The sequence below is a fragment of the Canis lupus genome, chromosome 9 (genome assembly GCF_048164855.1).
Source record: "Canis lupus baileyi chromosome 9, mCanLup2.hap1, whole genome shotgun sequence".
In the NCBI taxonomy this organism is placed as follows: Eukaryota; Metazoa; Chordata; class Mammalia; order Carnivora; family Canidae; genus Canis; species Canis lupus.
The window spans coordinates 5,172,918-5,188,003 of NC_132846.1; positions in this window are offsets into that span (position 1 = coordinate 5,172,918).

Here is a 15,086-nt window from a genome sequence, read left to right on the forward strand (position 1 = left end):
GCTACCTTCTATAGCCAGTCTGAAGACAGAGCACTGGTGTTTGTGAACTTGCCAGGAGTGCCTCCCTTCCAGCCTCCAGCCTGTCTTATCCTTCTTCCCCCCAGCTGGGTCCCAGTCAGTCACTTAATCAGATGCCTTGTTGACTCTGCTGCATGCCCAGTTCTGTGGAGACTACAGAAGGATACATGACATCTGACCCACAGGCATTGCCATCAGCTTGGGAAGCCAGGCAACATACTAGAAACCAAGGGAGAATGGTTCAGGGCTACACGATGTGGCCCAGATCCAGAACAACCTAAGAGCAGAGAAGCTCTTGTTCAGTGTGGGTTGGAACAGTCAAAGGTTTCTAGGAGGGGACCTGAAACAGGCTCCAAGGGAGGGGAGGGCTTTGAGATACACTAGGAATGGGGATGTGGTGTAGGTGATTAAGAATCATAGCATGACCAAAAAGCATGGCAGGCAAAAGGCATGGTGAAGTCAAGAAGACTCAGATGATGTATGCCTGGTTGGACTATGGGGAATCTGGAGATTGAGGTGGGATCATACTCTAGAAGAGGGGAAATGGTTGTTTGTGTGTGGAAAGTCAACATGTGCCAGGCACAACCTGGTGTTTTATACATATTATCTTACACTTGCTTGCCAATTAAATTGCATTTTATGGTTGAGCAACAGGGTTGAGAGAGGCCAAGATGTTTGCTGAAGGTCAAGCAGCAAGTGTGGCACTAGGATTCAAATCTAGGTCTGTCTTGCTACAGGGTGCTTTCTACCAATGCTGCCCTGTTTCCCGGACCAGTAAAGTGGACAATATATAATGAAAAATGACCAGAGCTCTGAATCGGGGATAGTCACTATGACATCATGACAGTAGAATCGGAGGGGCCAAGCAGGGGTATTATTGTGTGCTTTGAGGGAGAAGAGGCTGGAGGCAGGGAGACACAGAGGAGGGGAGAGTAGCAATCAAGGTTGGGAGGAGGGCAGGGCCAGCAAATGTGAAGAGAAAGGGGCAAGGATGGAAGGGTTTCTTTTTTTTTTTTTAAGATTTTATTTATATATTCATGAGCAACACAGAGAGAGAGGCAGAGACACAGGCAGAGGGAGAAGCAGGCTCCATGCAGGGAGCCAGACATGGGACTCGATCCTGGGTCTCCAGGATCACGCCCCGGGCTGCAGGCGGCGCCAAACCGCTGCGCTACCGGGGCTGCCCGATGAAAGGGTTTCTAAGGAAGAAAGAAATGCCTTGCTGAGAGACTGGACACAGGAAAGGAGGAAGGAAGACTCATGACCACAAGATGTTGGCAAGGATGGGGGTAGTAGCAACGGGGACAAGCTTTTCCACAGACAGGAGGAAGGACAAAATGTTTGGTGTAGGGGTTTGGAGGGGCAGCTAATGGAGGACGTTTTGCTCTCCTGTAGGAAGCTTGAATAATGGGACTAGGGGTCAGGGCTGGTGCCTGAGACCTACTGCATTGGTGGGGAGGGCACACAGAAGGAGCCATGGGATGGAGACAAGAGGAAAATCTCCAGGAGATACTCATGGTGCAAAGATGGGAGAAGAAAGAGAAGTTCACAGAGAAGGGAGAAGGACATTCAAGAACCAAGGAGTACAGGAGAAGGGCAGTTTCCTAGAAGCCAGAAGTTTCAAGAGGAGCAGGTGGCCACAGTGTCAGATGCCAAAGAAAGGCTGAGTGGCAGGGAGACAGAGATAAGGAACTTGGGTGACATTGGAGCAAGGACCTTCCATAGAGTCACAGGGCAGAGCCAGGCTGCAGGAAGGTATTAGGAAAAGGATGAGCGGCCAGGCAGTGGAGGCAGTGAGTGGCCACCGTGTATTTGAGGAGCTTGGCAGTGAAATAAAAGAGATTAGACAGAAACTAAAAGGGAAGAGGGTCAAGTAACACAGTTAGTTGTGCTTTTAAGATCGGGCAATCCTGGGACGCCTGGGTGGCTCAGCGGTTGAGCATCTGCCTTCGGCTCAGGTCATGATCCCAGATCCTGGGATTGAGTCCCACGTCGGGCTCCCTGCATGGAGCCTGCTTCTCCCTTTGCCTGTGTCTCTGCCTCTCTCTGTGTGTCTCTTATGAATAAATAAATAAAATCTTAAAAACGTTAAAAAAAAAAAGATCGGGCAATCCTGAACTCATGAAGAGAGGTGATAAGAAATACCCTTATTTTGTTTCCCATTCCCTTTTGCATTTTCCAGTTGTTTTCCTACCTGCCTTTCTCTCTCTGGAAGCCTGAGTGGTGGTTTGGGATACCTGGAGAGTTGTGGTACGCACCACCATAAAGCAGGCTTGCAAGCGAAAGGCTCAGCCAACTCCCCCTCACCTCCAAACACACTTCTCAGGAGCTCAGAGCAAAGCTTGGAGCAGCCATGCTGTCATCCTGTGATCCTTACCCACTTGCCTGAGAAAGGTCCTGGCCTCCTGTGGCCCACTATATGAGGACAAAGTAGGGCTGGAGGGCAGGGATCTCACCCTAGAGAGTGAACCAGAAGCACAAGTAGCGCCTGTCATTCAGCTTCTTCTGCTTGCTAATGCCTCACTATTTTTATTTTACCTGGAATGATGATGTTGCCGCTTTGACTGTGCAGGTGCCTCCACCTGCCCCAGCCCATAACCCTGCCAGGGGATTGCTGCTGGTTCCTTGCAGCGGGAGGTAGGGTGGAAGGCTGACCCTTCTATTTAATTCCTGCCCTTTGCTGCACTTGTGGCAAAATCCATACAACTATTAGCAACTGATTAAGAACACGAAGAGATACCCACATTACCACATTAAGTGGGTCCTTTCAGCCCTGAGGGCGGGTCGCAAGCAACTTCCCCGGACCTGATTGGGAACAAAGGAGGAGCCCGGGAAGCTGGCTGCTGTTTTCTCCTAAGGGAGTTTTTCAGGGGCAGCAGACAGCCTGACTGCCAGAACACCTCAGAACCACAGACCAGACTGAAGATTGAGAGCTGGTCAGTCTCTTCCACCCTGAAAGCACCAGAGCTGGGATCTTAGCTTCCCTACCAACAGCAAGGAAGGAAAGGCCTTTATCAAACAGGCTGAGGATTTACTAGATCAAAACAGCCTGAACCATTCTGAGCAGGAAGAATGGGGAGGAAGCAAGATGGTGAGGCAGTTGGTTTGTTGGGAGTAGGGGAGAGCCAGAAAAGGGTCCTTTGGGAGCCTGAGTGAGAGGGGCAGACCAGGAGGTACTGTGGGGGGGTAGGGGTAGGGGCCAGCAGAGCTGAGGTTCAGCTGTAGAGTGAATAGGCCAAGAATGCAGAGAGAGTGGCAGAGTTGTGTGGCTGTGTGGCTGTGGCTGTGTGTCATGGCGGGGAGGTGACCTTGCCCCAAGGGCAGAGTCTCATAGGTTTGAGAAGTTTGGGCTGGGGGCACAGTTTCCAGCCTGACCTCCCCGAACTTGGGCCCCTTGTTTCTGAGATTACAGTTTGGCTCCCAAGAGCAGCTCCGTGGGCGTGGTGTGAAATACAGCAAAAGGCCCTTTTGTGGTACTGGGTTCCTAAGAATAGCTGTGGCTCGGCTCAGGGAGGTGTCTCCTATGGCCTGTGTGCCCTGAGTCTTGTTCTCAGAGGTATCCCAATGCCTGGTATCTGGTGGTGGTGATTTTTAGTTGTTAGGGGAGTGGAGTCTGTCAGCCCACCCCAATCTCTCTTTTACTTGCACCTGTGCAGCTCAGCTTTGAGGGAGGGCTTAGCAAGGGGACAGAGGCAGAAGGAGAAGCTGGTTCAAATGTGTTAGGAAAGGGGAGACAAAGTCCACCAGCTTAGAAAACAGGTCTGGTGTTTGAAGCTGAAGACAGTGAGGTGCCTGGGAGGAGAGGGGCTGGGAGTGGTGCCCAGAAGTGGGCAAGGAGGATATGTATGAAAGATTTGTGGGAGTGGTGGAAGGAAGCAGATCAAGGCAGAGAAGTAGGGAAAATAGGTGCAGGAGATAGAAAAGGGATGAGGACTGGGGAGGGGCAGAAGAAGACTGGGGCTGGGAGGACAGGATGGGGAGAGAATGGACAGGGGATAACAGAGAAGAGCAGATGGAAAGAGGAGAGAAAGAAGTGGTGAAAGACACTGAGCACTCCTTCAGAGGGACACAGGGCAAAGGAGGGGGTGGTGCCGGTCTTGGAAGAGCTTGGAAAAAAAAAGACTCTGAAAGGCCATTCCTGTGAGATAACAATGCAGTTCAAATCCCTCCCTAATCTCCCCTCCTATTATTAGCCCTGTGTCCTCTCATAGAAGAGGCCACAGGTCCCTGGGTTCTGTCCTTTCCCTCATGCCCTTGGCTAGAATTAGACAGCCGTGCCTGTGTGGTCATCTGTTAACCATGGTCCCTTCTTGGCTTCTGGCAATGTCACTGGGGGAGAGCATGGAGAGATGATGAGAAGGGGAGGGAAGGTCACTGCACATTTTCTGTGGACCAGGCAGCCCCTAGACACTGAAAGGGGTGAAGGGCCAGGTCAGAGGCCTCCTTGTCCTCAAAGTTTTCAGATCCATGAACACGTGGCCAACATGATCACAGGTCCAGAGTGACAATAGTTAGCATATGCAAAATAACAGAAAACTTTAGGACATAAGTACAGGAATGGAGAAGTGCTGTCCCTGAAGGCAGAGCAGCAGGGCAGAGGGCAATGAGGGGAGGCCTCTGTGGAAGGTAAGTGCCAGATGGATCCTGAACAGAGGGTTGGGTCTTGAGCAACCACATCCATGGTAACTGGCCAATGCTGCAGGCATTCTGAAGGAAAAAGGGAGACTAAGTCTTCTAGGTTTACCTTTCTGGCCCAGCCTCTAGGGAACAAGGTTTCAGAGCTTAGACAAGGAGTAGAGGCCTCCTGGGGTTTTTAAACAGACTGGTATGTGTTGCTGTTTACTTGAACCTGCTATTTCTTTCTTGCTCAACATGTTCTTTTTATGTGTTCCCTTCCCCTGCCTCTTGTTCCTAAGTCTCCCTAAATGTTGTTCATTGTTTAATATTTTAAATGGCCAGGGACACCTGAGTGGCTCAGCTGTTGAGCTTCTGCCTTCAGCCCTGGGCGTGAACCCGGGGTCTGAGGAGTCCTGCATCGGGCTCCCTGCAGAGAGCCTGCTCCTCCTTCTGTCTGTGTCTCTGCCTCTTTCTGTGTCTTTCATGAATAAATAAATAAAATCTTTTTAAAAAAATATTTTAAATGTCTAAAACTATGTGTATTTTTATCTTGAGCTCTTTCAACTCTGGCAAATTGAAATAAAATAAATACGTGATGAATAATACACCAAAGAAGGTGGACAGCTGCTGTTCTGTGTTCCTCTGAGGGCTCCAACTGCTCCTGCAGGATAAGGGACATAGATGAGATTCCCTGGATCTTATTCAGGGCGAGGGTAGAGGGAGCTCCTCTTCTTCCTTTTCTCTCTTATTCCCTTTCTTTCTCTCACTCCCTCTCTTTGTATTTTTTGCCTTTCTGTATATTCTTTTCTCTTTCAAATCTCTTTTTCTTTCCTCCCTCCCTTCCTCCTCTCCTTTGTCCTTAATATAAAAGAAATGCTCATGACTTTGAATGTTCAAACAGTGCATCTTCTATAGGGCAAAAGGAGCGAAACCTCTTTCCTATTCACAGTCCCATTCCACAAAGGTGACCACGGTTAGTAGTTAGAGGGTATCCATACAGGCCCTTTTATGTGTATGGATAAAATATACATTGAGATTTTTATTTAACTGGGATATACAAAAATTAAATGTTTGTAGTTTTTGGAGGCTTCTGATTCCAGAGGTCTCTTCTCATCTTGCATTTGCATGATTTTTTTCTTTTTTTGCATTTGCATGGTTACCAGAGTCTCCAGAGGCTAACCAGTAATCAGCTCTCAAAAATGAATCAAAATTAATTTTTTTTTTTCCAAAATGAATTTTAAGGTGACTCAAGGAGGCTGATAAAGGATTTCTAAGAAGATGTCGACAAACATCCTCTTTCTGCCCTGGCTCTTTTTGCCCCTTGGACATTCTCCTTTTAGGAGAGACTAACTTGGACAGAGACTCTTCTTGGGGGCAGAAGTGATAGCACGCACATGGTGGATTCTCAGGTCATGGGAAATCATCCTAGTATGTAGCAGAAGCTATTATCTGTATCTGTATACAAGACTTGATAATCTCTGATCATTTCTTTGGCAAAGGCAATTCTGAAATGTCTCATGTTTCATGCTCAAAAATTTATCTGGTCATTTTTCTGTTTTAGGCTCTATAACTTATTCTTTAACTCACATTTGTATCTGTCCTTTGTTGTGGAAGTTCTGAGGTGGCCTTTAGCCAAAAGTCAATCAAAAGTTCTGTCCAAGATCCTAATATAGTTGATGATCTGATGCAGCCCTTGAGTCGACAGCTGGTGTAGCATGGATGGCTGCTTTCCTGATGCAAAAGTATAAGCCCAGAAGCATCTGAAATACCCTACTCTCAACTCTCACATTGCTCTATGCTGCTCCCATGGGCCTCTCATACCCCACTGCAGATGCACTGAGTCTAATACTAGTACTAGTACTAGTACTGCTAATAGTAATACTAATACTGCTTTCTGACTTCCCAGAGACCTACCCTATGCCCTGGCCAATCAAAGGGAAGAAAAATGAGTGAGGGATGGGGGGGGCGGGGAGAAAAGCAGACTTTTTTTTATGAGTCCTAATAGAGCAAGGTTGATAGGTTAAGGTGTTGAAACATGGAACTATCCTGTTGTACAAACAGGGAGTGTGCACAATGGAGGACTGAGATGAGAGGAAGGCTTGAAATCAAGAGAATGGAGGGTGGGAAATGAGAGTGCAGGGAATGGGGTTGATAGCCCCCCCAGGATACAGGTGAGCTGTAAGAAAGCCTAGCCTCTCTGGGGAGTGCCAAGGATCCTGGGGAGGAAGGTAGGAAGGTGCCCTGGCTCACAACTCTGTGTCTATTTTCTCCTCTGCTCTACTTTGTCTCACCTGCAGGTCAGTCCTGTCCCTGATCAGGCCCCACACAGGAGGCATAAAGTGAGCTCCAGCTGGACTTGGAGTTTCAGCATCTAGTTATCCTTGCCCCTGTGCATAGTTCCAGAAACTTAGCCTCTATCTTGTTCCTAAGACTTGGGCCCCACCCTGTGCCCCAGTCTGGTAACTGAGCCCTGGTTGTGTTCCCTCTGCCAGAGGCCCTGTCTTGGTAACCCTCTTAGTTTTTCTGGCTCCCATCTACCCAGAGATTAGAGATTAGATTTTTCCCTTAAGCCCCACACGGGAAGCTGGGGGCCCTGTCTCCTGCTAATAAAAGGAGACAACATATCTTAATATCTAAGAACATAGGTTTTGTAATCAAATAGACTTGTGTTCAAAAACCCTGGTTCTACTATGGACCAGCTGTGTGACTTGGGTGAATTACTTAACCGCTCTGAGGAAAAAAAAATGAGTGTCCTGCAAAGTCTTGTGACTCAAAATGTGATCCATGAACTCATGCATCTGCATCAGTGGGAGCTTGCTGGAACTGTAGATCTCAGGCCCAACACAGGTCTATTGAAACATAATCTGTATTTTAACAAGATACTCCCCCCCAAGTGATTTAATGCACATTGATATTTGAAACCACTAATCCAGAGGAAAGGGCACAGCCTTTGGAACCAGGAAGATCTTGCTTGGAACCTCAGCATTAAACCTCAGTTTTACTGTAACAGGTGGATGGTAATATCTATTCCATACGCTTGGCTTAAGAATCATGTATGTGGAGTTACTTAAAAAATTGAGGTTTCTCAAAAAATTAAAAATAAAACTATGACATGACCCAGTTATCCTACTTTTGAGTATATATCCAAAGGGGATGAAATCACCATCTCAAAGAGATATCTGCCTCCTCTCCCATGCTCATTGGAGCATTATTTACAATTGTCAATCATGGAAACAGCCTAAGTGTCTGTCAATGGATGAATGGATATAGAAAATCTGACTCCACACACAAGGAATATTATTCGGTCTTTAAGAGGAAGGAAATCTTATTATTGTGACAACATGGATGGAACTGGAGGACATTATGATAAGTGAAATAAGTCACAGGATTTCACTCATATGTGGAATAAGTACATGTGGAAATAAGTGCATGATTTCACTCGTATGTGGAATCTAAAAGGTTGAAGTCTCAGAAACAGAGTAGAATGGTGCTTACCAACCTCTGAGGGAAGTGTTCAAAGGGTACAAAATTTCAGACATGCAAAATGTATATATTCGGGTGATCTGATGTATATCGCAGTGTCTATAGTTAACAATACTGTATTGTGTACTTGAAATTTGCTGAGAGTACATCTTAATTGTTCTTAACACCACCTCCAAAAGAAAAAGGTAATTATATTAGGTGATAGATTTGTTAATTAGCTTGATTGTGGTAATCATTTCACAATGTATATATGTATCAAAACATCGTATAGTACATCTTAAATACACACAATTTTTATTTGTCAACTACACCTCAAGAAAGCTAAGGGAAAAGAAAACAAGTTATAAGCACAGCTGCCAACAAACAGCAAATGTTCAGTGAGTGTTATCTATTTTTTTCTTTTTTCTTTTTTTTTTTTTTAGATTTTATTTATTTATTTGAGAGGGAAAGGGCACAAGCAGGGGGAGCAACAGAGAGGATGGAGAAGTAGGTTCCCTATGGAGCAGCAGCAAGCTGCTGATGTGGGGCTGGACCCCAGGATCCCGGGATTATGACCTGAGCCACAGGCAGATGCTTAATTGACTGAGTCACTCAGGTGCCCTGAGTGATATCTATCCTTACCACTAGTCTGCTTAGCTTTCCAAACCTGTTCTAGTGCCCCCTTGTTAGAACATCTTCCTGACTATTTAACAGACATACTCGTTTTATCAGCTGCCGAGCCAGTCTGGACTTCCTTCTAGCATCCACAGTGACAACATTCTCCAAGATCTACCCCATTTCAGTAGGTCCCATCTAGTAATTCTTAGTTCCTTGCAGTCTACCTGTTCAGTTGTGCCCCTTTTCATACCTGCATAATTGCAACAGCACCTTGATTAGTCTTCCAACTGTTCATTGCACCAAATGGCTGGCAGACTCCATTTTCTAAAGTACCATTTCTTACTTATCTGTCATTTGTAGAAACTTCTAGGGCTCCATGTTGTCTCTGAGACAAAGCCTAGGGTCCTCTGGCTGACATTTAAAGACACTTCATAACCTGGTCACAGCTTATCCCTTCACAGGTTGGACTGGACTATGTATAGCTCCCTTATCCCAGGCTGGGTTTTCCTATCTTCCTGACTTGGTCAGGACTCTTTCTGTCTGCCCCTCTAGGCACAACGCAGGCCCTCCTCACTCCTCCTAGTCATCACATAGCATAGACCACAGCATGAACTACCAGTACAGATAAAGCTCTCTGAGAGGTAAAGATCTATATCTTCTGCCCTGCTGTAAGATTCAGTTTTATGCATCACAGTTAACATGTCAACCGACCCTTCCAGGCCCCCTTGGCCCTACCCTGTCTATGATGCTGTGCTGTGAGATGTAGTCGGTCACCCCTGTAACCCATCCTTAGCCATGTTTGGGAATCCATGTCTTTAATGGTTTGTTGGTTGTCATCACAACTTTGTTGAGCAGAGGTTTTTTTTTAGCTCTTGCAGTTAAGTATTCCTCTATCGTAGTTGGTGTTAGTGTTAATTCAGTTTGTCTCTAAGTAGTTACAGGAGAGTGGTGCCTGAGTGGCTTGGTTGGTAAAACAGCTGCCTTTGGCTCAGACCTTGATTCCAGAGTCCCAGGATCAAGCCCTGCATGGGGCTCCCTGCTCCATGGGGAGCCTGCTTCTCCCTCTCCCTCTGCTGTTTCCCCCACTTGTGCTCTCTGGTTCTCTCTCTGCATCAAATAAATAAAATAAAAATATTTTTTAAAAAGTTACAGAAGAGATGCATCATCTGTTCATGCTTTTGTGAAGTGAATTAAACAAGCCTTCTGTATTAAATAAAGGTCTCTTCAGGATGCCTGGGTGGCTCAGTGGTTGAGTGTCTGCCTTCGGCTCAGGGTGTGATCCTGGGGTCCTGGGCTTGAGTCCCGCATTGGGCTCTTTGCAGGGAGCTTGCTTCTCCCTCTTCCTGTGTCTCTGCCTCTCTCTCTGTCTCATGAATAAGTAAATAAAATCTTAAAAAAAAAATGACACCCAAGGTTTCCTATCCAATCACGTTAACTATTTTTATTTCTCTACTTCTTTCCAAGTAGAGAACGTGTGTGTGTGAGAGATATTTTTCTCTGTGTGTACATACTATATACAAACTTATGTTCTATCAGTGAGCATTCTGTGTTTCTACAATCTTAGATTTTATCATATTTATGACTGTAGATATTCCACTAATATCTGTAAAATGAGGACAAAAACATTATTGCCAATCTTATGGGTTTGCTGTGAGGATTAAGTAAGTTCAGTGATACCTCAAACTTGGCCATGCTGCAGAATCACATGGAAGGCTTGTTGAAACACAGTTTCTTAGGTCCCAGCCTCAGAGATCCTCAAAGATTCCAATTCCATAGGTTAGGTGGGGTACCCAAATTTGCATATCTGATGCTACTGGTTTGAGGATAACACTTTGAAAACCACTGAATTAATACATGTAAGTGTTCAGAATAGTACTTGGCATATAAAGGAAGCTACATATCAATAAATGGAGCTATGGGGCTATTTTTTAAATTTCTGAGAATATGAAAATTTACTTATTGAATATTTAGATTGTTTATATATTTTTAAAAATATTTTATTTATTTATTCATGAGAGACACAGAGAGAGAGAGAGGCAGAGACACAGGCAGAGGGAGAAGCAGGCTCCATGCAGGGAGCCCAATGTGGGACTCAATCCCGGAACTCCGGGATCATGCCCTAGGCCGAAGGCAGGCACTAAAACACTGAGCCACCCAGGCGTTCCGTGATTGTTTATATTTTTTATAACGTCTTTATTTTTATTTTTTTTTAAGATTTTATTTTTATTTATTCATAGAGACAGAGAGAGAGAGAGGCAGAGACACAGGCAGAGGGAGAAGCAGTCATCATACAGAGAGCCCGACGTGGGACTCGATCCAGGGCCTCCAGGATCACGCCCTGGGCTGCAGGCGGTGCTAAACCGCTGCACCACCGGGGCTGCCCTATAACATCTTTATTGAGATATAATTCATATACTACAAAATGCACCCTTTTACAGTGTACAATTCACTAGTTTTTAGTGTACTTGGAGTTGTATGACCATCACCTTTAATTTTGGTACATTTCATCACCCCAAAAAGAAATCTCATACCTACTGACAGTCACTCTCCAACACCCTTTGTAGTTTTTTTAACTTATAATGTTTTATAACATATAATAAACATATATGTATACATATACACATGTAAACACATATACATGTATAAATATTTACTTTGTCTTTTGAATGATTTTGTCAAATGCTAAGAGATAGATTTCTGAGTCAATGTTTATGAGTACTTTTATGTATAGTGTAATGATTAATTTTATGTGTAAATCTGACTGAGTCACAAGGTGCTCAAATATTTGGTTAAATATTATTTCTGGGGGGATCCCTGGGTGGCTCAGTGGTTTGGCGCCTGCCTTTGGCCCAGGGCGTGATCCTGGAGTCCTGGGATCGAGTCCCACATCAGGCTCCCGCATGGAGCCTGCTTCTCCCTCCTCCTGTGTCTCTGCCTCTCTCTCTCTCTCTCTCTCTCTCATAAATAAATAAATTAATTAAAAAAAATTATTTCTGGGTATGTCTGTGAGGGTGTTTCCAGATGAGATTAACATTTGAATCAGTAGACTGAGTAATGTAGGTTCCCCCCCCCAATGTGGATAGGCCTCATCCAATCTATTGAGTCCCAGAACAGGACAAATAGGTGGAGGAAGGGATGTTGATCTTATGTCCTCGGACTAGGACTTACACCATTGACTCTCCATGGCTTTTAGATCTTTGGATTAGGGCTGCTACTGAACCACCAGCATTCCTGGGTTTCCAGCTTACAAACAACAGATTGTGGAACTTCTTAGCCTCCATAATTGTGTGAGCTAATTTCTTATAATATCTCCTATTGGCTTTGTTTCTGGAGATCCCTGACCAATATATATAGCTACTTGTTTAATATATTCACAAATATTCCCCTTCCCCCTCTGCTAATGCTTTTTATTTTTAGCATGTTGCTCATTTTATACTCTGTTTTGATTTTCTTAAGTTTGTTTTACCAGACTGTAAGGTTTTTGGGGTCAGAGACTGTAATATTTTCATCTTTGTGTCCCCAGAGCTTTACTGTTCAGTGCAGTAGCTACCAGCCAAATGTGGTTATTAAAGTCTTGAAATGTGTTTAGAACAACTGAGACACTGAATTTTAATTAAAATTTAAAACTAAACCTGATCAATTGATTGTCAACAAAAATTCCAAAGCAACTGGAGGAAAATGTCTTTTCAACAAATGATGCTGAAAATCTACATGCAAAAAGATAAATTTAGATCCTTAACCTCACACCATACACAAAAATAATTTAAAATGAGCAATAGGCCTAAATTTGAGATTCCACACTATAAAACTTTTAGGAGAAAACACAGGGAAAGTCTTTGGTTAGGCACAAATTCTTACATATGATACTAAAAGCACAATCCATAAGAGAAAAATTGATAAATTGGACTTCATAAAAATTAAAAACTTTTGTACCTAAAAGAACCATTAAGAAAATTATAATTTAAGCCTCAGACTTGGAGAAATACCTGCAAATCATGTTTCTGATTAAGGACTTGTGTTAAGAATATATAAAGAAACTTTACAACTCAATAAGAAGACAACTGAATTTTAACATGGTCAAAAATTTTTTTTTGTCAAAAGATTTAAAAAGGCATTTCAACAAAGACATACAAATGGCTAATAAATAAGCATATGAAAAGATACTAAAATAAAATTTATTTTTTTAAAAAAGATTTTATTTATTTATTCATGAGAGACACAGAAGGAGAGAGAGGCAGAGACACAGACATAGGGAGAAGCAGGGTCCAAGCGGGGAGCCTGATGTGAGACGAGATCCCAAGTCTCCAGGATCACTCCCTAGGCTGAAGGCTGCACTAAACCGCTGAGCCACCAGGGCTCTCCTCAAATTAAATTTAAATTAAAACCTCTATGAGATACCATTTCACATCCACACTCTATGAGATACCATTTCACATCCACACATCCACACATTAAAATGGCCATACTAAAAAAGACAGACAATAAGAAGTTTGGAAAACATGTGGAGAAACCGGAACCCTCGAACATTGCTGGTGGGAATGTAAAATGGCATTGCTACTTTAGAAAATTGTTCGAAAGTTTCTTAAAAAGGTAAATATACATGTATCAGATGACCTGGCCATACTTCTAATTACCCAATGGAAATGGAAGTATATATCCACATAAACACTTGCATAAACATGTTCATAGCAGCATTATTCATTATAGCCCCAAAGTGGAAATAATCCAGATGTTCATTATTTGATGAATGGATAAATAAGATGTGTATATCTACATAAGGGAATATTATTCAGCAATAAAAAGAAATGAAGTAGGGGCAGCCCTGGTGGCACTGCGGTTTAGCACTGCCTGCAGCCCAGGGCATGATCCTGGAGACCCAGGATCGAGTCCCACGTCGGGCTCCCTGCGTAGAGCCTGCTTCTCCCTCTGCCTGTGTTTCTGCCTCTCTCTGTGTGTCTCTCATGAATAAATAAAATATTTAAAAAAAGAAAGAAATGAAGTATTGATATATGCTAAAATATGGATGAAACTCAGAATCATTATGCTTAGTGCAAGAAGCCAGATGAACAAGTCTACATACTATATGATTTCATATATATGAAATGTATAGTTAAGGAAAATCTATAAAGAAAGAAAGCAGTGATTGCCTAAGGCTATAAACAGGAATGATGATAAACTGCAAATGGGCATGAAAGATCCCTTTGGAATGATGGGAATATTCTAAATTGGGTTGTGGTGATAATTGTACAACTCTGTAAATTTTCTTTAAAAGTTATTGAATTACACACTTAAAACAGGTGAATTTTATGGTATATAAATTATACCTCAATAAAACTCTTTTTAAAAAACTAAAGCAGTGTAGACAGCTTTTTTTTTTTTTAGACAGCTTTTCTACAAAATACAGCTTTGTTCTTTTGTTTAGTTTTAATTTAAATTCCAGTTACTTAACAGACAGTGTAATATTAGTTTCAGGTGTACAATATAGGTATACAACACTTCCATACAACACCTGATGCTCATCACAAGTCCACTCCTTAATCCCCATCCTCTATTTAATCCACTCCCCCACCCAACCATCTCCTCTCTGGTGACCATCAGTTAGTTCTCTATAGTTAAAAGTTTGTTTCTTGGTTTGCCTCTCTCTCTCTCTCTCTCTTTTCCCTTTGCTCATTTGTATTGTTTCTTAAACTCCACATATGAGTGAAACCATACGGTATTTGTCTTTCTCTGACTTATTTTCCTTAGCATTATACTCTTTAGCTCCACCCATCATCAGTCAGTGAACACTTAGACTTTTTCCATAATTTGGCTATTGTAGATAGTGCTGCTATAGATATTAGGGTGCATGTATCCCTCTGAATTAGCATTTTTATATTCTTTGGGTAAATACCTAGCAGTGCAATTGTTGGATGGTAAGGTAGTTCTATTTTTAACTTTTTGAGGAAAATCCATAATATTTTCCATAATGGCTATACCAATTTTCAATATGGCTTTATTCTTTTGGTAGGATTATTTTAACTAGTAAACATAAGATATTGTTATACTGTAGTATACATATTAAGAGCATGTGTTATGTCCAGTATTTATCCCTAAACACACCGCCAACCTAATTGGTGTCAAAAGACTGATTTGTTCAATCAAATTGATGTAACTTTATAACGTGTTTGAGTATTTTATGCAGACGGCACAAGTTACAGTGATGTCTATGTAGATCATAGGTGGTAACTAAATTTTAGTACTTATTTAGTTAAAATACAAATCACTTTTCTAGTTGAAAGATAAGCATGGACAACATTTTTAAGTTTAAAATGAAGGCATATTGCTGATGAAGAATCTGGTGAGGGGACTTTTTTTTAAAGATTTTATTTTAC